Below are 27,040 nucleotides of genomic sequence, written 5' to 3'. Positions count from 1 at the left end.
AGGCCGGCTGGAAAAGTGTTGCTTTTAGGAACGCACAGGGGTGACCTAATTTGGGCCGGCCGATGGAATCCCCCCTTCCCAGCCAGTCAGGAGTGCGGTCGCAAACGATTGATCTCCCGTGCTCTTCCAAGATATTACGCCTCTTGCCATTGGACGGGAGCGTCTCTGTGGGCGGCGCCGAGAAGAGGCCGCTGGGCCGCCACGTTTGCAAGGCGGATCGGGTTTCTCCGGCGGGAGCCAGCAGAGAAAGAGAGCGGGAGGGGACGGGCTGCAACGTGGAAAAGGTCCCGGGGGAAGTTCCCGACTCCGACGTGGTGTGGGTTTGCTGGTGGCTTTGCGCGAAATGGATATCCTAGACCTATGTATGTTTGCATGGGAGGCAGTGAGTTCAAGAGGACTTGTTGCCCAGTAAACATGTACAAGATCGGTAGTTCAGGAATATTTGGAGAGCCAGAGGCCCCCCATACCTGCTCTAGAGAACCACTGACAGTGCTGGGGTAGAAAGACAATTTGCCTGGCCTGGTATAAAGCCATGTTAAGCCCATGACCTCCCACTGCCTAATCCGCGTTGCTACATTCCTCTTCCCACTTGCTATGGAGTAAGCCCCACGGAGCTCAATGGGACTTTCTTCTGAGTAGACTTGTATGGCATTTTACTGCTAATTAACAAAGTTAGGCAAAAAGATTGCTATCCTTCAGTATCCATCCCCAACACATAAGTACTGGTTTGCCAATTGCAAACCGAATGCAAATTGCAAGAAAGCTTCCTTGTTCAGAAATTTGCCTGAGTTTACATGCACAGGAAGACTGGCTAGACTGAATTAAGCAATGACAGAAGGGTTTTCATAGACGCTTATGCAGCAATGAAGTCACTGTATTGTCTTGTAGATAGTCCCCTTTTGTTCTTTTCTTCTTTAAAACACAGTAAATCACTGGTTTCCAGAGCACAGGCAAATTCTGGGCTCTGAAGAAAGGAAATATACAGTGTGTATTAGTATATGGAAGGGTTATTTTCATAGGAGGTTAGAGTTGGGAGTTACCTTAGAAGTCTTGTACTCCAGGCCCCCCTCCCCAAGTTGGTGTCTTGCAACTATAGAATTCGTGGCCACTTCCTCAGGGAGTGTTTCACTGCTGGGCAGCTCTCCCCATTCTTCCTGTCATTTCTCCTAAGGTTTAGGAGTTAGGAAGCTTCTCCTAATATACTTCATTGTGGAATATTCCCTTTGTTCACACTGAAAACTAAAAAAAAAGATCTGCAGCAGTTAAGGATGGTTTAAATGTGCTTCTCTGTTGCATGCGAACCAGATGCAGAAGGTTCATGTAGGCCAACCCTCTTTCAATGCAAAAAAATTACAGTATCCTGGTAGATGGGACTTCCAACAGCCACAGCTTAAATTCGGGGGTGGGGGGTGGGGGGAACCTTTGGCCCTTCAGGTGTTGCTGAACTGCAGTTCCCATCATCCCTGGCATTGGCCATGCTTGTCAGGGCTGATGGGAGTTGGAGTTCAGCAGCATCGGGAAGGCCAAATATTTATCACACCCGGCTTAAAACATCTGAAACAGCCTGTTCCACTGTCACGTAGTTTGTATCATCTGGAATGTCTTCCTTATGTTTGGTCTCAGTCACTGGATATTCAAGTCCTACCCTCTGGAGTGACAGAAAACAAGTTTGCTCCATCATCTATATGACAATGGTTCACATATTTGAAGACGGTTGTCACATTGCCTCTTCATTGTCCTCTCCAGCATTCCCAGGTGGAATTTTAATTCCACTTCCATCTAATTGTAGAAGAGCAATGTTTCGGCAGGGCAATCTAGCACTGAAGCAACCATAGTAATTGGTGCTTTTTCAATACTTTAATGAATATGCTTACGCACAATGTTGGCTGCGAGATATTCATAGCAGTTAAATTGTAAATATTGTTCACCCATGTTCAGTGAAAAAAATCCCTTTCCTAATCTACAGTTCTGCTAAATGGCTCATCTGAGTTGCATGCACACGCAAGTGTTGCGTAAAACATTTCAAAAAATTGGTCTGCAACATAGGCTGCAATTTTGGTGGTGATAGGCTGAAGCAGCCGTCAGAAAATGGAGATGTATATAAACTTTTAATGGGAAACTGGTGTATTTAAGAGTTTATGGGGCGGAAAACAGTGCCGATAAGAGAGTATTGCTTACTTTTTGCAACTTTTCTCCTTCTGTTTCTAACTATATTTATTTCCCATCCTTTTATTATCCCCACTTATTTGCTTCTTCTTTCCTGATGGGTTTAGTGAAAACAAGGCATTTTATGGTTGACACTGAACAATGTTTTGTGTTTTCTGTACCCAGAACTGTTTTCTTACAGGATGGAGATCAGGAAATTATAACCAAGAGTTCAAAAATCTGATTACAAAAATGTGCAGGTGGAGCAGATTCGTAAGATTGCAGAAGCAGATGCATGCAACCACCAGAAACCTAAAACAGAATATTACTCTGCCTAATGGTGGGGCTTGCTTTACCGAGTAACATATTTGCATAACTGCAGAATAGATCTTCTGATCACATAGGTCGCAATCAATGATGGAAGAAGCAGCCTGCTTTCTATTACAATACCTCTAACTGATCTACTTCCATGGTATCAGGAACCACATTCTTCTCAGTCTCCTTCTCCCATTTCCCTAATTAAGAACACTGGTTAGAAAGGAAGTGACACAGATAGTGCTGGCTGGTCCATTAAAGCAAATGGAGCACTGTCCCAGCCATCTCATTCTTCCCTCAGCCAGCCCCCGCCAGTGGTGAAGCAAGCTACCTGCTCCATCACCAGGGCATGGCTGGCATGTGCCCCAGGGGGCGTGGCGCGCATCGGGGGGTTGCGCGGCAAGCAGCGGGCGTCCTGGGGATGCGCGCTGAGTGCCCTGGGGGACAGGGGTGGCTGCGATGGCACCCCCCAGATGGCACCTGGGGCGGACCGTCCCCCACCTTCATCCACCAGTGGCCCCTGCCTACCTCCTTTCTCACTTGCAACTGATCCAGGGAGCAGCACACCCTGTCCCCTTCCTCCTCCTCATTCTCAGTGTTGCCCTGCAGAACGCAGCATGGGAGGAGGATGGGGGCAAAAGTAGAATTAGCTGGCTCTGTCCTTGGCTCTGGCTCCACCTACTGTTGGGCTCCCAGCCTTCCGCCCCACCAGTCTCAATGGGCACCAGTCTCCACTGAGAAAGGTGTGAGCCATGAGCAAGCACATGTTGTGTGTTCTCTTTAACAAAAGCTGAGCATTCACAGTTCTGTTCGATTTTGAGACTGGAAGGAACATTTCAACCCTTCCAGCCAGACAGCAGGAATTGACAATGGGAGGTCACTATTGCTGCACTTTCACATGCTGCCAGGAGTTGCCTGCCTTTCCTTAGTCCACAGATTCTACCATAACAGTTAAGAGTGGCAGTCCAAAAGGAACTGCTCAGAAGCAACTTTGGGCCCAGAGCCAGCAGCAGCATCTCTGCCATCGCTGCTTCACCAACTCCATCTCTCAAGAGCACAGCCAGAGGCAGGTTGCTGCTGCTGCTTCCCTGTGAGAATCCAAGCTCCCCCAAATACTGCATGTTAATAGCAGAAAGATGCATTTTCATACAAGATGTATGAAAATTGGCTTGCAAAGCTTGGTACATTTGGACCTGGAAATGTCACGGGAACCTGAGAGCCAGGGCGCTGTAGTGGTTAGCTTTACTGGAACTTCCTCCCAACTGAAATAGTGTAATCCTTCATGCAGGCTATATTTAGGTGACAGGTGAAAGTCTATTTATTTGTCCAAGCTACTGAAAGCTGCTGTTGTTGATGCTGGTTGTAGTTGAGGCATTATGTTGCAGTTGTGTTTTATTATATGCACAACATATATACTGCACAACATATATATGCACAACATATATACTGTTTATAATGTATGTTGTGTTGTAAGCCACCCTTTGCTCTGATCTGGAGGAATGGAGAGTATAAAAACTCATTAAAAATAAATAAACCATTAAGAGTGCATGACAATGGTGCAGTCACTATCTAACTTACCTCACAGAGTTCTTGTGAGAATAAAGTGAGAAGTGGGGGAAGAAAGAATGTACAGTGTCTTCAGCTCCTTAGAGTAAAGATGGGATATAATTGAATTGAATAATTAGTGAATTTTCATGAAAATCTGTATTTGGTTCTCAGATTGAATCCTTGGAGAAATTATGGGATAGAAATAATGGCAACAGTGATGATGATAATTAATAGAGCTTCTATCCCACCCTTTGCCTAGGGTGCCAAAACAGCAAAACAAACATAAAACAGTGGCTTTCAACTAGTGTGCCGTGGCACCCTGGGGTACCTTGAATGATAGGGTTGCCGCGGGCAACACTGGCCTCTGTCCCTCTCCCCCCCATCTCCTCTGATGCCCTCTTGCATCTCTGCCTCCCAAAGGCTTGCACAGCTGTTTGTTGCAGCGGCCCTGGCTATTAGCTCCCCAGGCAATGGTGCCTCTGGGGCTGGCCAGGGGGTGCTTCCCAGGCTCCTGTGGGGCAGCGTGAGGAGGCACCTCTCTTTGGGGCAGGGGGGACAGCTCAGAGACCAGGGGTGGCAGCTGCGGCTGCCCAGAGGACTCCCAAGGAGACGTGAAAGGAGAGAAGGCTGAGGGAACACTCCACAAGGGAGGGTGTTTGGGAAAGGGTGAGAGGCTGCCAGCTCTGCAGGCAAGGGGTGACATGACTGGGCTCCTGAGCCCCACAGGGGTTTTGCAGAAAGAATGTAGTTAGTCAAGGGAGCCATGGACTCAAAAAGGTTGAAAACCTCTGACCTAAAACATTAAGCACCTCTAAAAACAGCTACATACAATCACAGCTAATAATTTCAAGGTTGCCAGGACCCGTATCTTTTAACCAACAAACGCCTGGATGAACCAGAATGTTTCTAAATTCTACTCAAATGTTGATGTTCTGAGGGACATACACACATCTCACCACCCAGAAGGCCCTATCACATATCAGTACCAATCAGAAAGCATCCAGTGGCAGCAGCACCAACATGGCCTCCCCTGCTGATCACAAAGTCAAAATGGCTGATATTGGGAGAAGCCCTCTTTTAAGCACTTTGGTCTCAATCTGTTTAGAGCTTTGTATCCCAGGGTGTGCAAAGGTCCATCATGCCCCTTTGCTGACATCTTTTTTGCCGCCTCATAGAGACTTGCCTTTCTCCCTCAGGCCTTTGATGGAGTAAGCAGAATCTGTTGTTTTGTTAATGTGCTGCCAAAGCTTCCTATGACTGTTTTGGGAGTGAGGGCTGTGTTCTGAATGTTGCATGGAAATGTTATTGTTTTCTATGAAAATTTCTCCATGGTTTTAAATGTAAGTCACTTGGAGATCTTTTAAGTGTAATAAGTGTAATAAATAATAATAGTATTAGCACCAGTGGGTTCGGTAGCTCACCAGTGCAGCATTTTATAGTAAAATACAGGCCTGGACCAGAATGCAAGTTAGGAGCTCAGGTTTCAGAACCAAGGCTGAAGCTTCTGGAAGGATAAGGACCTGATGGCATTTATGGGTGTGTAGTTCATTTAGTTTCCACATTACATTGATTGGAACGGAACTGAAGGCAAGTCTTTGTACTTGGTGCTATGTGAGGTTGCCTAGTCTCTACACGACTTTTTGGGTCATTTTCATTGACAAGACGAACAGGGAGGAGCTTGCCAGCCCATCACTAACCTCCCAAAAGTTTAATTGCATGCAACATTTAGCAAAAGAGACATACTTTACCAGAGATCTTTAAAATTACCTCCAGTTGAAGCGTGTCAAAAAGCTGCTAAGTTTGATAAATAAAGATGGATGTAAATGAGTTTTGCTACTTTGCCTCCTTCTTGCCGTTTCTGCCTGGGTGGTTGCTTCCCTCCGCTAGTTTATTTTATGCCATAATGTTCAAGGAAACGTTGCATTTATCACAGACAGCAGACACCTGCAGAGAGAAATGGTTCTGTCATTAATAATAATTGTAAAACCAATCATATGACAAAATCTTTTCCTTGGTCTCAGCCTTTCCCTCATGAAAGCAGACATTAAACCCTCTCCAGGCCCCTCCAACCTACTCAAATGCTCAGACCAAGGGTGAAATTCACAGCACCCAACAAGGAAGGGGGCTTTCAAGACGGGGAGTCAGAAAACGCGGGAGGGAATTGTCTTTGGGACCCATCGAGACCTTGGCTGCACTCAGCTATTTGTGCTTGCAAACTAGAAAACTGAAGAAAGAAGCATAAACCTCTGGTTTTGCTTTAAATTTGATCTGCTGATGACCTGGGCTCCAATCGTAACTCCGCCATTGATTGGGCAAGTCATTTTCGGTCAGCCTCCATTCCCCATTTCGAAACTAGAAATAATAATGACCTATCTCACAGAGTTCTTGCAGGGGCTTTTTTGTCTCCCAATTGTTATTCTAACTAAGGCTCAATTGTCTGCGTCAGTATAATAATTCCTGCACAGATTCTCGGCCTAGCAACCCTGGATTGGTAGTTTGGGACTGGAAGCCAAGAATACACTAAAGTGTAAATTCCGCACTTGAATTCATTGACTCCCTTATTTTGGGTTTCTACATTTTATTTGAGTGGACATTGCAAACAAATAATAAACAAGGGGGTGGGGAAGCCCTCTAAAAACACAGCCATAATGTCTATTTTAATGGAGAGACAGTGCTTCTCCTAAGAGACAAGCGCAATTGAAGTAGGCAGCTCAACTGAATTGTGTCTAATGCCACATTCAGAATCTTTGTCCTTGCAACTTTCTAAAATTCTAGCTTGACTGTTAGAGATGCAAAACTTCAATTAGACAAAAAAAAGGGCATGCTCGTGAGATGAGGCAAATCATCAAAAGGGCTTCCGACAGCAGCATATGAAAAGCCAGAGATTTGTTTCGAGAATGTTCATACAATGCCTTGTACATTTAACTCTTGTTAGCACACATTCAAGTTTGCTAAGTTTTGTATAAGATTGGCGTTTAATTCAGTTAAGCAGATGGTGACGGAAGTCACTGTATTAAATGCCTCCATTTCTGTATCTGCGTACGCACACACAACCTGATAGTTGAATCTGTAAATTATCAGTCAGCAATTTCTAGTTATTGTTGTGTTGTATCAGCCAACCAGACTTGATTAAATCCCACGTAGAGTTAACCAAGACCACAAAAGCTAAACTTAAAACATATTAGCAAACAACAGAGCTGTGAAGTGAGACGAAGATTATGATGATATACTGAGTAATTGGATACCTATAGTACACTTTTGTAAATGTCAGTGAACTAGACCGTCTAATGCCTTACCACTGAGGTAGTGTTAGTGGTCACATTAAGCACAGGTTTTCTGAAAATCTAAGTGCCAAATTACTTTTTAGTTTGCAAAATGGAATTGTATATGAAATAAACATTACACTGAGGCCGATTTGTGACAGAAAACTCTTTATGTCAAACACAGTTAGCTTAGCAGTGTTGATGGGCCTTCTTTAAGATCCTAAGATTTCATGCGCCAACCATAAATAATTATTTAACAACTAATAGGGCAAGGCCAGGAATATAATAGCTTTTATGTTGAAATTAACATCAAGTGATCTGTAGACATCTGCTCGGCAAGCCAAATGTAGTCTTCATGTTGCATGTTTTGCCTCACTGCCTCAAAATAACAAGCAGCCTTTCTATTTGGAGGGGCAGTTTTCCTTGTTAAAAATAAGATGGGGGTTGGGGGAAGGAAGCCTACTGAAAGAAAATTGCTTACACTTTAAGGATTGAGAGTGTGGTGAGCATTAAACAGCCCTGCAAATTTAAATAATGTGAAATGTAAAAGGTTCAGCTTTGCAGATGCTTTTCTTTCCTGATGTATGTACAGAGCTATTTCAAGAACAATAAGGAGATTTTGCTTGTCATTTTTCTCGTGCAGGTGAGGATGTTCAACAATGCAGTCAAAAGGTAGGACAGTGTAAATCTACCTCAGTGAATTTAGGTCTCCCCTCCCTCAAGAAGGTCAAAGATGTTGGTAAGTAAGAGAAAAGCCTTGAATCCGAAATATGAAATGGTTTTCTTTTTTTTCAGAGGACCCGTTCCCCCTTTCCTTAAACGGGAAAGTCCTTAATATTTGTGAGCAGTAAGACATGTTTCATTTTATTTAAAAGTGGCTACCTTTGAGGGGGTGGGGGAGCATTATTGATTGGGGTACTGGCACTGGGGAAAGGATTGTTTCACCTTTTCCCTTTGTGCCATTTCTCTGATCTAACTTATCTCTGTAGGTGTCCACAGCAATAATAATAATAAATAAATAAAATCAGGCACAGAAGCTGATAGCAGCCTCAGGAGGAGGGATTTAGATCAGAGAAGCAGTTCTGTGGAGAATAGTTAAACATCCCCCCCCTCTCGTTGTTGTTACTTTATTAAAATGGAGCACTGCCCTAGCCACTTCAGTCTGCCTTCAGCCAGCCCCCACCTGCCTCCTTTCTCACTTGCAACTGGTCCAGGGAGCGGCACAGCCTCTCCTCTTCCTCCTCTTCCTCCTCCTCAGTCTCAGTGTTGCACCCTGCCTTCCATTTTAATTCTCCTTCCAATTTCATTTCATGTAGTCCTGCATTTTGGAGTTGAAGGTTTGAAAGGTACCGTATTTTTTGCACCATAACACTCACTTTTTTCCTCCTAAAAAGTAAGGGGAAATGTCTGTGCGTGTTATGGAGGGAATGCCTACGGGTGGCATGCCTACAGATTTTCCTCCTCTAAAAACTACGTGCGTGTTATGGTCGGGTGCGTGTTATAGAGCGAAAAATACGGTATATTATCAGAAGCATCCATCACCCACCACTTAGGAACTTTCTGCCACGTTAAAAACAACAATATGCCTGCTTTGTCTCACAGTGCCCATCCACACCTCCATTTGCCCTGCCACTTCCCCCCCAGGGAAACCTGCAGTTTACCGCTGAAATTGGACCAAACGGCAATCAGGTTTTCTGTGGGTGCCCATGTGCTCTGATTCAGCTGTAAATAGCACATTTTCCGGGGGGAAGCTGTGGGGCAAATGCAAAACCACTCAAACCCATGCCTAGAAAGCACAGGACAAGGCAGCAGTGGCAGGTATGGTGGCAGTGGCAGTGACAGGGCAGCACTTCCCATTTCAACTTGAGCGATGAAATAGGACACACCGCCCCTGCTGGTGCACAAACTGATCTAAACTCCACCCTACTTTGCAGCGCCATCAAGAATATGTGATATATTTTAAAGTCTGCGAGCTGCGCATATTCCATCAGCTTAGGTTGCCATTCGTCTTTAGTTGGAACTTAACATATAGAAGAAGAGAACAAGAAGAAGATACGTTTAAAGAAGATTGGAAAGTGTTTATTGACTATATGGGTGGAAATTATGTACATTTGAAAACGTTGGCAGCATTAAGATAAATTCGACAGTGTAAATAAGTTTTGATGGATGTAATAATGGAATACTGAATGGTTTAGTTCATGTAAAATATGCAGGGATTTATTTTATGTAAAATGAAACATGGAAGGAGAAGAAGGGAAGTCATTGATATTTTAAGGTTGTTTAAAAGAATATTCTAAAATGTAAAATAGAAAAACTTAATAATGAGAGAGAGAGAGAATATGTTATATATATATATGCCAATTTTCCCCATTTCTAGTTTTCTAAACTGGGCAGGGGTTTAAGACTCAATGTCAGCATGCAGTTCATGCTTGTCATGATTGTATTACAGTCATACCTCGAGTTGCGTTTGCTTCCCGTTGCATTTTTTCAGGTTACGAATATGGCAAACCCGGAAGTGTTTACTTCCAGGTTTGCCACTTCGCGCAGGCACAGAAGTGTTCTGTCGTGTCACGCGCACGCGCAGAAGTGACGCTCCACTTATGGACTTTTCGGCGTGTGAACGGCACCCCAGAACGGATCGCATCCGTAAGTAGAGGTACCGCTGTATCTTATTTTTACTCTGAGGAAAATAGAAAATAGAAAATACAACCATACAGCTGGAGAAACCAAAACTACCCACTAGTAGCCTACCTAGTGCCCCAAGACAAGGGCACCCATTCCCAGCTCCCAGCCTAGAGATCAGTGCAAAGATTCCAGACTGCATAGGCACATTTTTTGTTGGCGTCCATCTGTCTCAAGAGGCAATGGAGTAAGCCTCCAGGGGTGAAGTCAAAGTGCTGCATTGGCAGTACCAAAGTGATCTCCTTGAGATGCAAGCCTGGACAGTGTGTATGGAGGTCCTGGGCTGTCCAGATGACAAGACCCCCCCTTTTGGCCTCGCTGATGTGGTCCAAAGGAAAGCAGAGGAAAACATTTAACACTAGCTTGGCTGCAGGAGTTGCTGGAAGGAGGTGTAGAAGGCACCGTCCAACCATCTTAGGGACGCCACTCCAGATTTGTTTACTCCTTAGCCTTTTCTTCTCCTGAAGATGTCCCACAAGACAGCGGGTAGTATGTTGCAAAGTATGTGCACATAGATACTTTGTTAAATGTGCAAAACTAAAACAGGGCCCTACCACAGATAATACTGGTGATCATAAATTCATGGCAGAAGTCAGAGCGAGCAAATCGCGGGAAGGGAAAATATGTATAAGCAACATGACAGAGAAGAGATTGAAAGAGAGAGACATGTACTGTTTCAATGTCCAAAAAATGAGGAAGTGCAAGAAAAAAACATTAGATCATAAGAGATTTATCATCAAAAGCAGCAAGACAAAATCATACTTGACACTGGAGAGCCCTGACAGGCATCAGAAAAAGTGCTACTGGAAAATCCACCAATGGGCCAGGATTGGAGTTTTAAAAAAATGACAAGAGACAAAGTGGGATGGGATGGGATGGATGGAGGCTGGAGGAGTAATAACAGTATGGGGACATTTCCAGACAGAGTGAGTAATATACAAGAAAAATGAAACACTCCTTTGGATCTGTACCTTTCGTTTTACTTTTGTAATCCTTACTTCATAAAGTAAAGTAATCACTGGCTGAGACTCAAGACTCATCTCATTCAGCATTTCTGTTTTCAATAGAGACAGGGCAGATGCTCTGGAGCGGCCTTCACCAACCTAGTGTCCTCAAGATGTTTTGGACTACAGTCCCCATCAGACACAGCCAGCAGGGCCATCTGTAAGTCACAGGTTGGCAAAGGCTGGAGTCTCACAAACAGGGCAACATGCAGATAGCTTACCGCTGATTATCCTTCCTTCTGTTTTCCTTGAACTTGCGCAATGGACTTTCTCCCCTCTCTCCCTCCTTAGGACATCTCTTCCCTCCTTGCTCTTCTGCCCTCCAACAACTGCACTGCCTTCTACTTTCTACCTTTCAGAAATCATGTTTTTATCCTCTTTCATCAGCTTGTGAACAGACTGACCTTGGATTGGTGTGGGTTTGTATTTGTCATGAATGGATATTCCCCCCCAACAAAACCCTGATTTCTTAGATTTAATTTTATGTGCCATGTCCCGAGCTTAGGAACCATGATCTGTTTTTGCTGAAAGCGCACCTTGCAGTGTTTAACACAAAGTTCTTAGCACTGCTGCAAAGGCGCAAGCCAGACCTGTGAGAAGAAGGCAAAGAGCAACCCATGAAGATCCTTCAGAACCATACACCATGCTAAGTACCGATAGGAAGGTACGCTCATTGGAGAGATGGATTGAGAAGCAAGGACTGTGTGCACTGGGAATCTTTAAAAAGTAGCAGCAGTGATGAAGGCCATAGGAAGACAGCTGGAAAATATGAAGGAATGGAGAATTTGAAGAAGGAGGGAGAACAAACAGCAGTCATAGGTATCAAAGGACTGTGTGGGAGGAGGAGTTGGTAGCAGCAGATGTCTGCTAGCCAAGATGGTTATATACCGCATCCAGGAACTGCATCTCTGAATACCAGTCACTGAGGAACAGCAGTGGCTGTGGGTTAAACCACAAAGCCTAGGGCTTGCCGATCAGAAGGCCAGCGGTTCAAATCCCCATGACGGGGTGAGCTCCTGTTGCTCGGTCCCTGCTCCTGCCAACCTAGCAGTTCAAAAGCACAAAGTGCAAGTAGATAAATAGGTACCGCTCTGGCGGGAAGGTAAACGGCATTTCCATGCACTGCTCTGGTTTGCCAGAAGAGGCTTAGTCATGCTGGCCACATGACCTGGAAGCTATACGCTGGCTCCCTCGGCCAGTAAAGCGAGATGAGCGCCGCAACCCCAGAGTTGTCTGCAACTGGACCTAACGGTCAGGGGTCCCTTTACCTTTACCTTTAGCATGGCTGCATCTTCTTAAGTAAGAATATATCTATGTGATTTCTTGGGCTCATAATCCTCTAGCACAGTGGTGGCGAAACTTAGCCCTCCAGCTGTTTTGGGAATACAGTTCCCATAATCCCTGGCCACTAGTCCTGTTAGATAGGGATGAAGGGAGTTGTAGTCCCAAAACAGCTGGAAGGCCAAGTTTGGCCACCACTGCTCTAGCATGTAGGCTACCAACCACACTGCATATTGAAAGCAAATTGCAGCGGGTTTTTTTTTTAATGAAATATTCTCATTTTTCTGTTTTTCCCCAGAAAAAGGGAAGATGCCATAATAAGCAGAAGCACTGGATCACTCTGCTTCATTTCCGTATTTGAGATTGCCAATCCTTTTAGGTCTTTTTGACTGACATTCTCCTAAATCCATATAAAAGTAACTAAAGAGATGCCAAACACCTAAATATCAGGCTAAAGCAATAAGGCACAGTTGGGTCTTCTTTGAAAATCTGAAGCGCAATTCTGTGTAGAACTACACAGCTGTAATATGGCTTACTTCTAGATAAGTGTGCATAGGGTTGTAGCCCAAACCACTTTTATTTAAATATATGCTATACTCTGCTATATATGCTATACTTTAAGAGATTTTTGCCTTAATTTTAGCATTTTGGACCTGTGTCCTCTTTTTAAAAAGAATTTTTTACCTGGAGGCTAAAATTACTATACTGTACATAAATACAAATTGCAAAGGCCAGTTATTCTCAACTATTGACAACTGCTGCAGCTCCACCTGCTGGAGGAAATGTAAAAGAACAGCTTCTAATGTTCGTTTTGGATGTTTTAGGGAGCAAAAGATACTATCAAGCAATCACTTTTTATGAAGTTATTCCATCAAGATTTTTCAGTCTCTCCCTTCTGCATAAACATGGTAAGTCCCTTGACTATATTTAATATAAAAAATTAATTATTTGGAGGAAACATCTGATATATATACACACTGCTATAACATCTTCAAGTGTGTAATTAACAAGCTATATTTGCAATTGTGTCAATTCACTTGAATGCACTGTACAAATCTGAACAAATTAAAATAACTTTTGTGTCTGGAAAGAGCGCTTCTAGCCATGTGTTCCTCAAGGGCCCAACTCTGCACTTCATGCAAATGTGTGGAACCAAACACCACCCCCTGTACAAAACCCCCAGTTTCCTCAACTGCATTATAACTCTAGTTACCCTAGTTACATCCAGCTTGTGTCCTCAGAAAGCAGTGTAAAATCCCATTTACATCAAAGGGAGCATCCATCCTTTTCAATGGGTTCAGATGAGTGCTACAGATCTGTACCCACATTAGCTACACACCTGGAATCCATATGTACATCTGTACTCCTATTAACAGAACATATAAATGCCTCTTTCTGTGTACAGATCTCCCTGTTGCATCAGTTTAATCTGCAATAAGGGGAAAAAATTCAAAAATGTCTGTGTGCATGATCTTTCACTGCATGGTTAGCTCGGAAGCTGAGACATTAGTTTAAAAGCCAGCTGAGCCCAGAACATGCTGGTGACCTCAATGCCTAATACATAAAAGAGCAAAAATATTTATTAACTTTGTAGGGTTTTCTGATGACAATAGCAATGAATAAAGATTATGAAGTAATTTCAGCATATGCAGTTCAAGCTACATGCTATTCAAGAAAACTTGTATTGATCTGAAACCAATAACAGGAACAAAAGCCCACTGATTACAACTTCATTCCATACATGTGTTATTAGGTCATGTGATCGGGATTTTGCTCCCAGACACTTTAAATCAGGCCTGATTAGAGCATAATGCATACCCTTACACCAAATTTGGGGCCGGATGGACTACAGAGCAGCAGCAGACTTTAGCATGATTATTGTCTCTGCTGGGAACAAGACAGAGCTGATATTTGTAAGGGCCAGTAAGTAACGCAGGAGGAAACTTGTTGGGCAGCTCTGTATCATCTGCCAAGCAGAAGTACCAAGTTGGCTGTGGCAATGCAGGCATTTGTTTAAAGCTCAGGCTACCACAGCATTAAATACAAGCACTTGCAATGTTAACAGGTTTGTACATCATAAAATAACATTATGTATAGGGGTTAATTGGAACACCTTTTGGTTGGGTCAAAGATTCCAGCACTGCAAGGAATTGGCCAAGGTGATCCTTGTGGTCCTTTCCAGCTCTACAATTCTGTGATTCTGCAATGGTAACATACACACCAGCTGTCAGCTGCATATGGTGCAGTTTCCTGAAATGTGTGGATCCTTTCCATGTGTGGATCCTTATGCAGCAAAAATATTGCCACCTGTGCACAAGAGGGAGGTATCAGAACTTTTTTTGCAGAATGATAAACATGGTTAGGAAAAAAGCCAGGGGGGTCCCAAGATTAGCCTAAGTAGGGCAGAGTAATGGCACACAGCCAGCCGCACACAATGACAGGGGACAGAGGCCGGGCGCCTGCAGCAAAAAATTGTTGGGCGGGCAGGTGATGGTGGCCACGCACGGCGGCAGGAAGTGGAGGATGGGCCCCCACAGCAAAAAGGTTGTGGGTGCCCAGGGTCCCATAGAGTTGGCACCCTTGTTGGCAGGTATGATGTCCTTGTGGAGTGCTGAACAAAATCCTGAAATTTTATTCCCATTCAGATTTAAAATGTAATAGGCGACAGAAGACATGGTGGGTCTCCCATCGACAATAATGTTTTCCAAAAAAACCAATCCAAAAGCGAATAAACTAATTCTGACTTAACTAAACACCAATTACAGTGGTACCTCAGGTTAAGAACTTAATTTGTTCTGGAGGGCCGTTCTTAACCTGAAACTGTTCTTAACCTGAGGTACCACTTTAGCTAATGGGGCCTCCCGCTGCTGCCGCTCGATTTCTGTTTTCATCCTGAAGCAAAGTTCTTAACCCGAGGTACTATTTCTGGGTCAGCAGAGTTTGTAACCTGAAGCGTCTGTAACCCAAGGTGCCACTTTACAGCTTTATGAAAGAGACTATAAAAATAAACAGGGAGGGGAGAGCCCACCCTGAGGCACATTCATAGCCTAGCTTAACAAAATAAAAGAAAAAGGGAAACAGAATAATCCAGGATTTCTAATATACCATACAATCAATAATCCAAGAAGCACAGGGTATAGCAACATATGGTATAGAAACAAAATTATGTGTATGTAATTTGATACATAATAGAAAATTAATTTATCCTGAAGATTATAGCATCAAAAGGTCCCAGTAAGCCCGGTATTTCACTGCTTTAACCCTTATTTTTGTGCAAAATGTTTGACTGGTTCTCCAACATCTCCACCAGGGAACTGCTTACTGTGAATTGGTATGTTTAGTGCATGAACACCTCTTAAAGAGAATAAATGAGCCCTGACAGTGGTGTCTGGAGCAAGTTCCACTTGCCAGCACTCCAACTGCTCTTCTTTGCTCAAAACAACAGCAACAGAAAGGCATCAACAACATTGTAATCGTCCTCCTTTAAGAGCCTCTCATCAAGCCTTGCCTCAAGATTTCTTACACTATTTACATTATTCATGAAGGCCTCCATTTAATCAGAATGCTTCAAACTTTTTAAAGTTTCTATATTTGAATATCTGTCTCTTGGCGTATGCACTCATTCAACAATGGAACTTTTGCTTGCTTGCTTTTCCGTGATATAAATCACCCTTTATTCACACGCAGACGTGCTATTCTTTCTCCCTTTTTAGCATTTAGAATATGTATGATGACTCCAAACAAATGCAAGCTGCAGAAGTCATTGGGTTGTGTGTGTGTTTTAAAGCAATAAAGCAGCAATGTAAAAGCTCCCCCGCACTCCCTCATTCAAAACATGGACTTCATATAAAAGAGCCTTGAACAGAAGCTAGAATAGTAAGTTAAGAATCATTTGCTCTCTGGGAGTACTTTTTCATCCCAGAGTTTGTCTTCCAGTGCTTTTATGATAAAATGTACTTTGCTAAATGATAAAGAACTGAGATGGTAAGATGTGTGTGTGTGTCTGTTTCAGAGGCCAAATGGCTATAGAAAAAATGTCCCTTTACATTGCCAGGAACCACCATTAATGCATGGGCAGCATCACTTAGCTCAATATCAAAAAGCATGGGAGTAGTCTTCCTAGGGAGAGGGAGGGATAGCTTCTGGGGAAGATTCTAGGCGGAAGGAGGCAACACTTTCCTCATTGTTATTTTCAGCAGGTTCACTCTTAATATCTGGGTATTTCTGAGCTTGGAGGGGAATTCTCCAAATAAGTCCAATATTCTTCTGTGAATTCTCCGCCTGAAAAGAGAGAGTCCAATCTAAATCAGGATATGTAGAGTTCAGCAATGACCCCATTCCCTCCAAGTGTCCTGATTTTCCAAGGACAGTCCCAGAATTATGAAAGCCATCCTGGCCTCTGATTTGATTCTGGAATGTCCCTATTTGCCCTGCTAGTGCTGCTGCCACTGAGCTCAGGGAGGAGGACGAGCCGGCACTTGTCCTGAGTGACAGCGGCAAGGAAGCGTCCTATTGTGTCTCCAAGGCTTTTCAAGGGCCACTGCTGCCACCCTTCTCTCTTGGGCAGCTCACAGTGGCTGCTGGAGAGCAGGCAAGGAAGAGGGGAAGCTGCCACCACTGAGGCCCAGCCTCGTGTGGTGCACCAGCTCTGAGGGGCAGGCAGAGGGCAGGGACACCCTGGGCGGGAAGAAGCTGAGCAGAGCACAAGGAGTCCTTATTTTTTAAAAAAACTTTCCCCTTTCTAAAATTTATTTATTGGTGCGTGTTTATCTTTTTGTAAATCTACCAAAGAATAAAGGCCAGTATTGATTTCTGTGATCATGGGGTGTCCCACTTAAAACAGGACATTTGGGGGGTATGAGCTTAGTACAGTGGCACCTCAGGTTAAGAACTTAATTTGTTCTGGAGGTCCGTTCTTAACCTGAAACTGTTCTTAACCTGAGGCACCACTTTAGCTAATGGGGCCTCCTGCTGCCACTGCGCCACCACCGCACAATTTCTGTTCTCATCCTGAAGCAAAGTTCTTAACCCGAGGTACTATTTCTGGGTTAGCGGAGTCTGTAACCTGAAGTGTATGTAACCTGAAGCGTATGTAACCCGAGGTACCACTGTATGGCATAAGCCCTGAAAAAAGGGTGTTCCACAGGTGGGGAGGGGGGCTTGATGGTTAAGCTGTCAAAAAGGATGATGTGACTGAAACATTATTTTAAAGGCTTGTTTTCCTTCTGCCAGACTTAGGCCGACTCAGCCAGTGGTAGCCACACTGCTGAACAGAGTTTGGCTCTAGTGTAACTTGGTACTTGCTTAACATACACCTTGTTTTACACCAGCTTCTTGTGTATAGGGTTGGTCCCTTAAATATTAGATGTATGCTAATAATCTTCAGCATTATTCTCCTGAACTAAAAACAAGGAAGCTCCTCATCAACCTTCTATCCAGAAATGTTCATATGTATTTCTGTTTTCTTTTTAAATACTGAACACAAACAGTAAAAAAAAAGAGGGGAGAAAAAAAGAAAACTCTGCCTGGAGGAAATGTCCTTGGCGTTTGGAATATGACTTGGTAATTTATTCAAATAAAGGCGTGTAGTCATTTTGAATTAGCACATTGTAGAACCTCCTGATAAAATAAAGTCAGTTTAAATTTTAAACAACCTTTAATATTTGTAGAAGTAAATATCCTTTAATTTATCAGCAATTTAGAAGTAATGGGAATTGTCAGAAATTTTAATTCCTCACAATTTAGTTCACTCACAGTGCTTGTCAAACAGTCAAGTGATAGGACGTAAAAGTACTGCTAATTGTTTCAGCACAAGACAGTCCTTCAAAGGTATGGAAGGGAATGTGCAGACACTAATGAAATTTTATTATCAGAACATAGAATTAGAACTGTGGGAAGAGACAGTGGTGTCAGGGACTTGCCGTTAGAATGTTAAGTTCTTGAAGTCTCCAAAACCGCTTCTGGAAGACATTAAATAACGGGGACTACAGACTTCAGAATAATCTCGCATGACAATTGACTTGTCACAGTTTATCAAAAGAACAAACCAGAACAAGGTTTGCTATATTTTTCAGGCTATTAACCTGAATGTCGTACAATGTGGTCAGCAGCCCATGAGTTGCTCATGTGATAGGCATGTATTTTTGTACATTATGCACATGGAAAAGCTCAGGAGTGCAACACAGTCTGCCAATCTGTAAACACACACTCCTGTATCACATTACCAAACCTCAGCTGTCTATTCAAATTGGATTCATTTGTGAAAAGCAGGCATAATTCATTCTCTCTCTCTCTCTCTCTCTCTCTCTCTCTCTCTCTCTCTCTCTCGATGGAGTCTGAAATTCTTACCTGGATCCTAAGTAGCCATCTGCAAATGGAAAGACTCCTGTTGTTCATGGAGATGACCAAGACCCACGAAAGAATCTCAGCAGAAGTGGGAAGACCATTTTAGTTTATTCCTCCTTACCCCTGCATCCCCCTATGCTACCCGTTGTGCTGCTCCAAGGGGCCACCCCAACCCTCCAGAGCAGATTTAGGAGGGGCAAAAAGGACTGCAGAGGAAAAAGGGGATCAGTGAAAATCACCTCTCCCTTCTGCTGGTGGGAGCACGAGCTGAGTGAAACTTCCAGAAGCCTAGTTAAGATCCCAGTCATTTATTTCTTTCCATCCTTCCATTTTTGCTTTGAAAATAATGACACAGGCCATGCTTGTATTCTCTGCAGTGAAATTGGAAAGGTTTATTGCCATACACCCATTCCATAGATTCAGTCACAGAAGACAAGGTATTATTTCATCGATCTATCTATCTAAACAGCCCTCTATACATGTCGCAAGGCAATGTGCAAAATATAGAGAAGTCTTTTTTTAAGTCACATTCATTCATGAGCAACTTATGGAGGATGTGTGCCAGTGGTTGAGCAGGATCAGAGGAATAAAGTAGGTGGGGCCAGGTAGAAAAAAGGACAGAGCAACTCATGTGACTTACCTTTGTACAGTAGGCTACATCCCAGCTACTAAAAATTCAAAGGCCTCTCTCTCACACACACATCTCTGTATCCTCTGTCCAGGAAAACAATAGGTGTTATCGTAGTTCAAGAACACATTTTAGCTCGGGTAGAGGGTGTGGCACAGGGAGGGGTGACCTCAGAGTCCTGGGGCTAGCTAAACAAAATGAGATTTGATACCATTGGTTTCTGGGCCTGAGGTTTATAATCCCTGCTATAAGATTAGGTTAAAGGGAAACTGTTGCCATACATTTACAAGTTTGGAAAGTCATGTGGGTTCTCCAAGTGATATTGGAAGAGATGCATTTTTTATTCTCTTCGGCATGGATTATTTCCCCCTCCTCTCCCCTCTTTTAAAAATGTGTTTGGATCTTAGGAATGGAAGGAGCTTCCAATTAAGGAAGAAGCGTTATACCCACAGGATGGGTCCTTCCATGAATAGAAGTTTCTTCCATTCACAAAACAAAAGGTTAGGCTCCAATCCATGGTTTTAAAGTGGTTTTACTTTATTTACTGTATCATTTTGGATTGTTGGGAGTGGGGCTTGTTAATTTGTAGTTTCAAAGCACAAAGTTCCACGCTTGAATTCCATCTTGGATGGCCTCTCTTTCCTGACTCCTAAAGGCTGCAACTATGAATTATCTTCCCCCAACTGATCTTAATTTCAGAGATATGCTATCTACTCTGAGCATGAGCACTCCTGGGAAGAAATAATCAAAGCCCTCTCAACTCCTGGAGTGGAATTAAGCACATCTCTATACCATTGAAATTCAAGGCCTTCTCAAACAGTTCTGTGACAACTATACTTACCTGAATCAATCAACTCATGATGCTCATGACCAGATATAGATGAAGACCAGAACAAAGAAGGCTTTGTTCTCTGCATTCAGTTGTATGTAGGTAACTATATTGAAATTGCATTGTGCAAAACTATATTAAAATTGTGCCTGAGAAATTGTTAGCTTCTTTCTGTTCCACAAAGGTTGAGCACTTTGGCAATCCCTGGGTCTGAAAGATATTCTGTGGAGGTGATCTCTGTCAGATGAGCTTCCAGCTGGGGGTTCTAGGCAAAAGTTTGGATTCTGTCCAGGCAAGCAAAGCGTGTCAATGTTCAGTTTCCAGTAAGTCATAAAAAGACAAAATTAAAAAATTCCTTCCAGTAGCACCTTAAAGACCAACTAAGTTAGTTCTTGGTATGAGCTTTCGTGTGCATGCACACTTCTTCAGATACACTGAAACAGAAGTTGCCAGATCCTTCTATATAGTGAGAAGGTGGGGAGGGGTATTACTCAGAAGGGTGGTGGGAATGGGAGATTGGCAGATAGCTGAGATGAGCCTGTTGACGACTCTTAACTGACTCATCTCAGCTATCTGCCAATCTCCCATTCCCACCACCCTTCTGAGTAATACCCCTCCCCACCTTCTCACTATATAGAAGGATCTGGCAACTTCTGTTTCAGTGTATCTGAAGAAGTGTGCATGCACACGAAAGCTCATACCAAGAAGTAACTTAGTTGGTCTTTAAGGTGCTACTGGAAGGAATTTTTTTATTTTGACCATGGCAGACCAACACGGCTACCTATCTGCAAATAAAAAGACAAAGTTCAAGTTCTGGTAGTACCATGGATAGCTCCAAGATGCACTCGAGCTGGAGATTCATACAAGCAGCCTAAACGTTACTTAAGACACTGACAACCCAGACTGAGACCTAAACTGGGATGTAACCCAGTCTGATTGGTTAACCATGCTTCTCCTTGGATCAACTTCTTTCACTTAAAGAGGCCTCGCCTGCCAGAGAAGCCATTGGCTCCAAGGATGCAGGGGGAAATGTGGCTTCAGTGAGGGTTCTGTATGGGAGTCTTCAGATGAGGACCTCAGAAGTATGACCTTTTGATAATGTTGAACAAAATATTCTTCCATAACAGCTCAGGGAGGTGGGAGTTAGAGGTATTGTACTTTGGTGCTTTTGCTCCTACATCCAGAATCATTAATTTCAAGTAACAAAACATAGAGAAGGGGTGAATCTTTCCCCTCCCAACTTGATATTTCTTTTGTGAAATGGTCAATTTGTCCATAATCGTGATGTCCCATACATGTGAAATCCAGGCTTCAAAAAAAATTGCATTTTAAAATTTCCAATTTGTTTGCAATCCTAATCTACCTGCAGTTAATAAATGGAGGATAAGGTCTTTATTGGTTATGTTCTTAATCTGAGGAGTAAAATAAGATTGTTGTTTAGTCATGTCCAACTTTTCGTGACCCCCATGGACCAGAGCATGACAGGCTCTCCTGTCTTCCACTGCTTAAAATAAGATAGTAGAGCTAATTTGGGGTTTGGTTGTAGCGATTTCCCCATCATTTGATTAATTGCTTGGGGGAAAAACTTTTTCCCAAAAGGGAATAAAAATCATTTTTTAAAACTTGTCCATCATAATTATTGGGGCTCAGAAAGTCTTGAGGGAACATGAGAGCTATAAAGAACCCTTATTTCTTCCTTTTAAACTTCACTTTTTCTCCAGTAGATCTATAACATGGCTTAGGTACTCTCCATGTAATGTATATTGAATTGATATCCGTCAATAATTATGAAACTATCCATTCCCCTGAAAGAGTTGCTAATACAAGCTCCATATTCTGGCAATAGGGGATAAAACCCTGAAATTGTCATAAACCTCTTCCCTTCACCTCTAATACAGCCTCTTGGTTTTTAATTACTCCTGCAAACTGAGAGCAATCAGAGGATCCTCTGGTGACATTTTCAAGTTTTCTGTCTGCTCCACTTACGAGAAACAAATGGGTCTACTCAGCTCCATCTAGATTGAGTTTTTCATGAAGTCATTACTTCTGTCACAGGGACTATTTTCAAATTGAAAAATCTGAAACAATAAATGATGGTGAAGCAGTTAATAACTGTTAAGAAATCACATTTGGAAAATTGCATTTAAGCAATAACCTTTCTCCCTGTAATTAAATGACAGAAAGGTCCTGGTTTTAATTAAGTCAGCAATTTATAGTTATGAAGCTATACTTCACTATGCAGATTAGAAGATGATAGGTCACAGAACACCCTGAGTGCATTTTTAGCGGAGCTGATCTGGTAATTACTCCACTGTTCAGTGGTGACCACATTGAACCGTATCTCTAGATTAAACAATTTTCTTTTCCCTGCTCCATGATGTATAACTAGGATGAGTAAATGTACCACTAGGACGGCACCGAGCATCTTTAAATTAAAATGGATTTTAAATGAGGGGGCATGAGCGAAAGAAGTAATGTTTGAAGAACAGCGGTAGAAATGAATGGGCCACTAGTCAAGGCTTGCGAGCCGAGAATATATCATTGTTTTACAGGGCTTTCGATCTTGTGCCTGAATGTTTAGTGTAGATTTATGAGGAAGTAAAATGCTAATGTTAGTGTATTTATAAACATATGATGGGGATTTCATTTATAATTTATTCCCAGGCTCTGCATTATGCAGCCTGTGAAAGAAAATGAAATGCTGTGTTGGACACCAAAAAGCTTCATTAATACAGCCTTCACATTTTATTTAACTAACCCCCCCCCCAGCTTGAATTACACATTGATTATTACATTGTGATGCATTTGTGTGTGTGTTGTTATTGTGTCTAGCTGCTCAGCCCTTTGGCTACATCCTTTAGCTGAACCTTAGAAGCATACAATTGTATTATTTATAGTCTCTTGGGATCTAGGTTCAGGAACAGTACTCAATAATCAAAGGGATACATAGACATGTTCTGCAGATTAATCTGATTTATTTTTATTTTGCCTAAGTTACCTTTGTAGAAGGAAACCCAAATTTACTCTTCAAATTCCTCTTTAAAATCAAAATGCAGTTTGGCAATTACGTGGTAAAGTTTTTCAATGAGGAAGTGAGGGGAAATGACCTTTGAAAAGCTCTCACAACACATAATCATAAGTGGTGTGTAATGGGGTGTGCATCAGATTTGGGGAAATCCCAAAATGAAGTGGACCACTTTGGTCAGGTTTAGGGCTTATCTGAGCTGACATGGAATCTGTGATGCATCTCAGTCTAAAGCAGGAACCTCCAAAGTTTATCAACTTTTTTTAATTTACCAAGTTTTATCCATTCAGGAGGGACTACTATGCCTGTAAATTTTATCCAGTTTTGTAAAAAAAATAAAAATAAATGATCTCCATAATAGTTGAGAATCAGACTCCAAATTAAATCTCATGGGTGGTGCACACCTGTAGTGCATAGCGCAGTGACTATGGCTGTGACTTGGGAGCAAGGAAATCTGTGGTTCAAATTTAACCTCATCTACGAAGTCACTAGGTGATGTCAGCCACAAGCCTCAGCCCATTCATCTGCATTATGGAAACAAAAATATACACTGTAATTACAAATCACTAATATTTATTGCTTTGCCATTATCAATCATACAATAATCCAAAAAATGGCACTCAACTCAAAATATGATCAAAATAAACTAATAACATAATGCATATCCAATTTCTTTTACCATAGTAGGAAAAGCCCGATTTATTCCCAAAAAATACCCCAGGATCCTACTCCTTTACAATTTAGCTCAACACTTTAACAATAGGGTTGACAGTCCCCTGCATTCTTCATCCCCCTTCATTATTCTAAATCATGCTGGCAATCAATCATATGAGATTTGGCCCATTCCTTTTTAACAGACAAAACCATAACTAGAAAGCTAGCTAAGTCAAATCTGATCCTAGGTCTGGTTTGTCAGCCAAAGGACCAATACATCATTTTCTGCTCAATCTCTTTTGACTCCCAACCACTTTGCTATAAATTTCTGTCTTGGGCAATTATATAGACTGAACTACATCACTATATGCTCCAAGGTTTCCACTGTTGGTTGTCTACTGAGAGATTCTCTTGAAAGTGTCCTAACATAACAGCAGAAGGTAAACTATTCAATCTTGTCAGGATGATGCCCCCTTAGCACTTAGGAAACAAGTTTTGTTCTGGATGGTGGAAGTAAAATCCTGACATCGATTCTTGGGGAGAAGAAACAAGTTTGTTGGGTATTAATCTCTGCCAACAATTCATGAAAATCTAAACTCAATGTATGCTGATTCACCAAGTTCAAAGCTTTATTTGCTCCCTGTATTAATAATCAAATGAAAATCCTGTCTTGGCTATCAGTTTAGTGGTTGTTTTGACCCAGTCACTGTCCAGAATCATTGCTAACTTTGAAGAGTTCTGACAATTTTCCTGGGGAGGCGGGGATCCAATTCATGAAACAATCCAAACTAAAGGAAGTCAGCATCATTTACCAAGAGTAAATTATGTTGGTATAAGTTACCCTGTTTTAAACTCCATTCAAAAGTGAGGCTACTGTCAGCTGAATTAGCTCAAACCTTGCGGGGTCAGGGGGAGCCTTTAAAAGTTTGAATGTTTTTGCCAGTGTGACTTCTGCTGGGTTGCTAAGTCAAATGGCCAAGCTGAATGGAGTTTGGAAAAGGAACAAGTCTTCCTTTGTCATGTCCCACCCCTGCCATATCCCCATAATGCCCCCTTTGGGCTATGGTATATGTCATATAACAAATGGGTATCTAACATTTTAGAACACGGCTGTAGGTACAGGGGCTGAATATGATCCTCCAGGCCTCTCTGTCTAACCTTTGGGATTATCCCCAGGCTACAACCTATGGTCCCCAGAAGAGAATGTGGCCCTTGGGCTGGTTTCCCACCCAGACGTTAGAAGGATATTTATGTTAGAAATGCTCCTGTGAAATCATCTGGCAAGCGCTCTCTTTGTGTAGGGGACTGGCCTGTTCAAAAATCCCTAAGGGACGGTAAAACTCTTTTCAGGCCCCAAACCTGCACACGGTTCGCTGTATAAAACTGCTCTCAAAGTAGGACCTTAAGAGACAAGATAAGAGATACATGATATAAAGCTCTAGGAATTCCCATGGGAATGCAAATATATATGATGGATGCGCTGGAGTAACTGTTTCAGAAATCCAAGTGCATGGAAACCAAAGGAGTCCTGCCAAAGGGAAATGAGTTAGTGTCTGGAATGTCATCCAGGGACAATAGGCGTCAACCTAGTATGATTTGATAGAAATCATCTCCAGAACAATGACTCATGATTGGACTGCATGGCTATTCAGGGTGTGGCACATCTGCTAATACAGCATTTATCAACTGCATCTGAAGATGATGATGATAATTTTTTAATTTATATCCCGCCCATCTGGCTGGGATTCCCCAGCCCCCTGGGTGGCTTACAACATATATAAAAACACAACAAAACAAGCAACAAACCAGCCAATAAATTAATAGAAAACAACAACAACAACAACCAGTTTACAGATACCCACATTAAAATAATCTCCAACCCCACCTAAACATTTAACCAACCCCAACCCAACAAAACCAGAGGAATCAAAATTAGGTAAAGGTAAAGGGACCCCTGACCATTAGGTCCAGTCGCGGACGAATCTGGGGTTGCGGTGCTCATCTCGCTTTACTGGCCAAGGGAGCCGGCGTACAGCTTCCGGGTCATGTGGCCAGCATGACTAAGCCACTTCTGGCGAAACCAGAGCAGAACACGGAAACGCTGTTTACCTTCCCGCCAGAGCGGTACCTATTTATCTACTTGCATTGTGTGCTTTTGAACTGCTAGGTTGGCAGGAGCAGGGACCGAGCAACAGGAGTTCACCCCGTCGCGGGGATTTGAAACGCCAACCTTCTGATCAGCAAGCCCTAGGCTCTGTGATTTAGACCACAGCGCCACCCACGTCACATTAGAACCATTAAAAAAAATTTAAAAAAACTTTAGCCGGTTACCCCAACCCAAGAGTTGTTCTTCATCCCTATTCACTATTAACCTTCCACATTTCAGATCCTGGCTCCAAGGTTTAATTTGTAGACTGAATGAAATATTCGGATGATAAGAATAGGGTTTAAGACCGAAATCATCTTTGCTACCATGGTTGATTATTTTCATCTGTTGGGGGGGGGAAGGGTGATCCTGCTCATTCTCCTTGATCTCTCCATGGTGTGTGATCTATTCAACAGGGGTGGGGAAGCCGTAGCCCTCCAGATGTTTTTGGACTACCACAATCCCTGACCTTGTTGACTGCAGCTGCTGGAAACTGGACTCTTAACAACATCTGGGGAGACACACATTTCCCACTCTCGTTATACAGCAGAAAACCTTTCTAGACTTCTAGAGATGATTGGGCTTTGGAGGGTCACGGCTCTGCAGGGACTCCACCCTCATCTTGTAAGTCAGCATCATCAGATGATTGCTGCTGTGTCCCATGAGCTTGATTTGTGGGGTGCTACAAAGCCCCATCTTGACCCAGCACTTTTAAATATCTATATGTAACCACTGAGATTTGGGATGGTGACATTCAGCTATATTTTTCCTTTTCAGCAACTCTCTTATAGTTCAACTCCTAAACACCAATAGTAAATGCTTTACTTACAATCCAGGAAAGAGGAGAAGGTAATGGGCCTTTACCATCTCTGAAGGAGCCCTCTTCCACCTGGTCCCTTGACCTCTCTCCTGGAGACAGTTAGGGGTGTGACCAGTATCAAGGTGTGGGTGGGTGGGGGGGTAAGACTGTAGGAGGTTGTGCTCACCTAGATTCTGCTCACAGCTGTTCAAGCAGCTTTGCTCATATAGGCCAATTCAAATAATATTTAAGTCATGTAGCAATTTCACCACAGATGGAAGAAGAGTCAGTTTCCCCAAAGTTGTTCTGCCATAGGGGTCTCTTAAGTCCTGTTATTCTGATGAATCTTCATGGAAGTGGACTGGGTGCCACCAAT

General features: G+C 42.8%; 1 long non-coding RNA gene across 3 annotated transcripts; it reads left to right on the top strand.

Annotated features, from left to right (window-relative positions):
- The first annotated feature begins 78 nt into the window (after positions 1–78).
- On the top strand, positions 79–20,119 carry LOC308571500. 3 transcript variants are annotated; one of them, XR_014001494.1, is made up of 4 exons: positions 79–362; positions 7,915–8,010; positions 13,063–13,146; positions 15,684–16,307. It is a non-coding gene; the product is annotated as an uncharacterized lncRNA (long non-coding RNA). The 3 variants fall into 3 exon arrangements; XR_014001493.1 differs by lacking the exons at positions 13,063–13,146; positions 15,684–16,307 and adding an exon at positions 19,911–20,119; XR_014001495.1 differs by lacking the exons at positions 13,063–13,146; positions 15,684–16,307 and adding an exon at positions 11,021–12,270.
- The last annotated feature ends 6,921 nt before the right edge of the window (positions 20,120–27,040 follow it).

The sequence above is a fragment of the Podarcis bocagei genome, assembly GCF_964188305.1.
Source record: "Podarcis bocagei genome assembly, chromosome: 1".
Lineage (NCBI taxonomy): Eukaryota > Metazoa > Chordata > Lepidosauria > Squamata > Lacertidae > Podarcis > Podarcis bocagei.
This window is presented reverse-complemented; position numbering and strand designations above follow the sequence as displayed.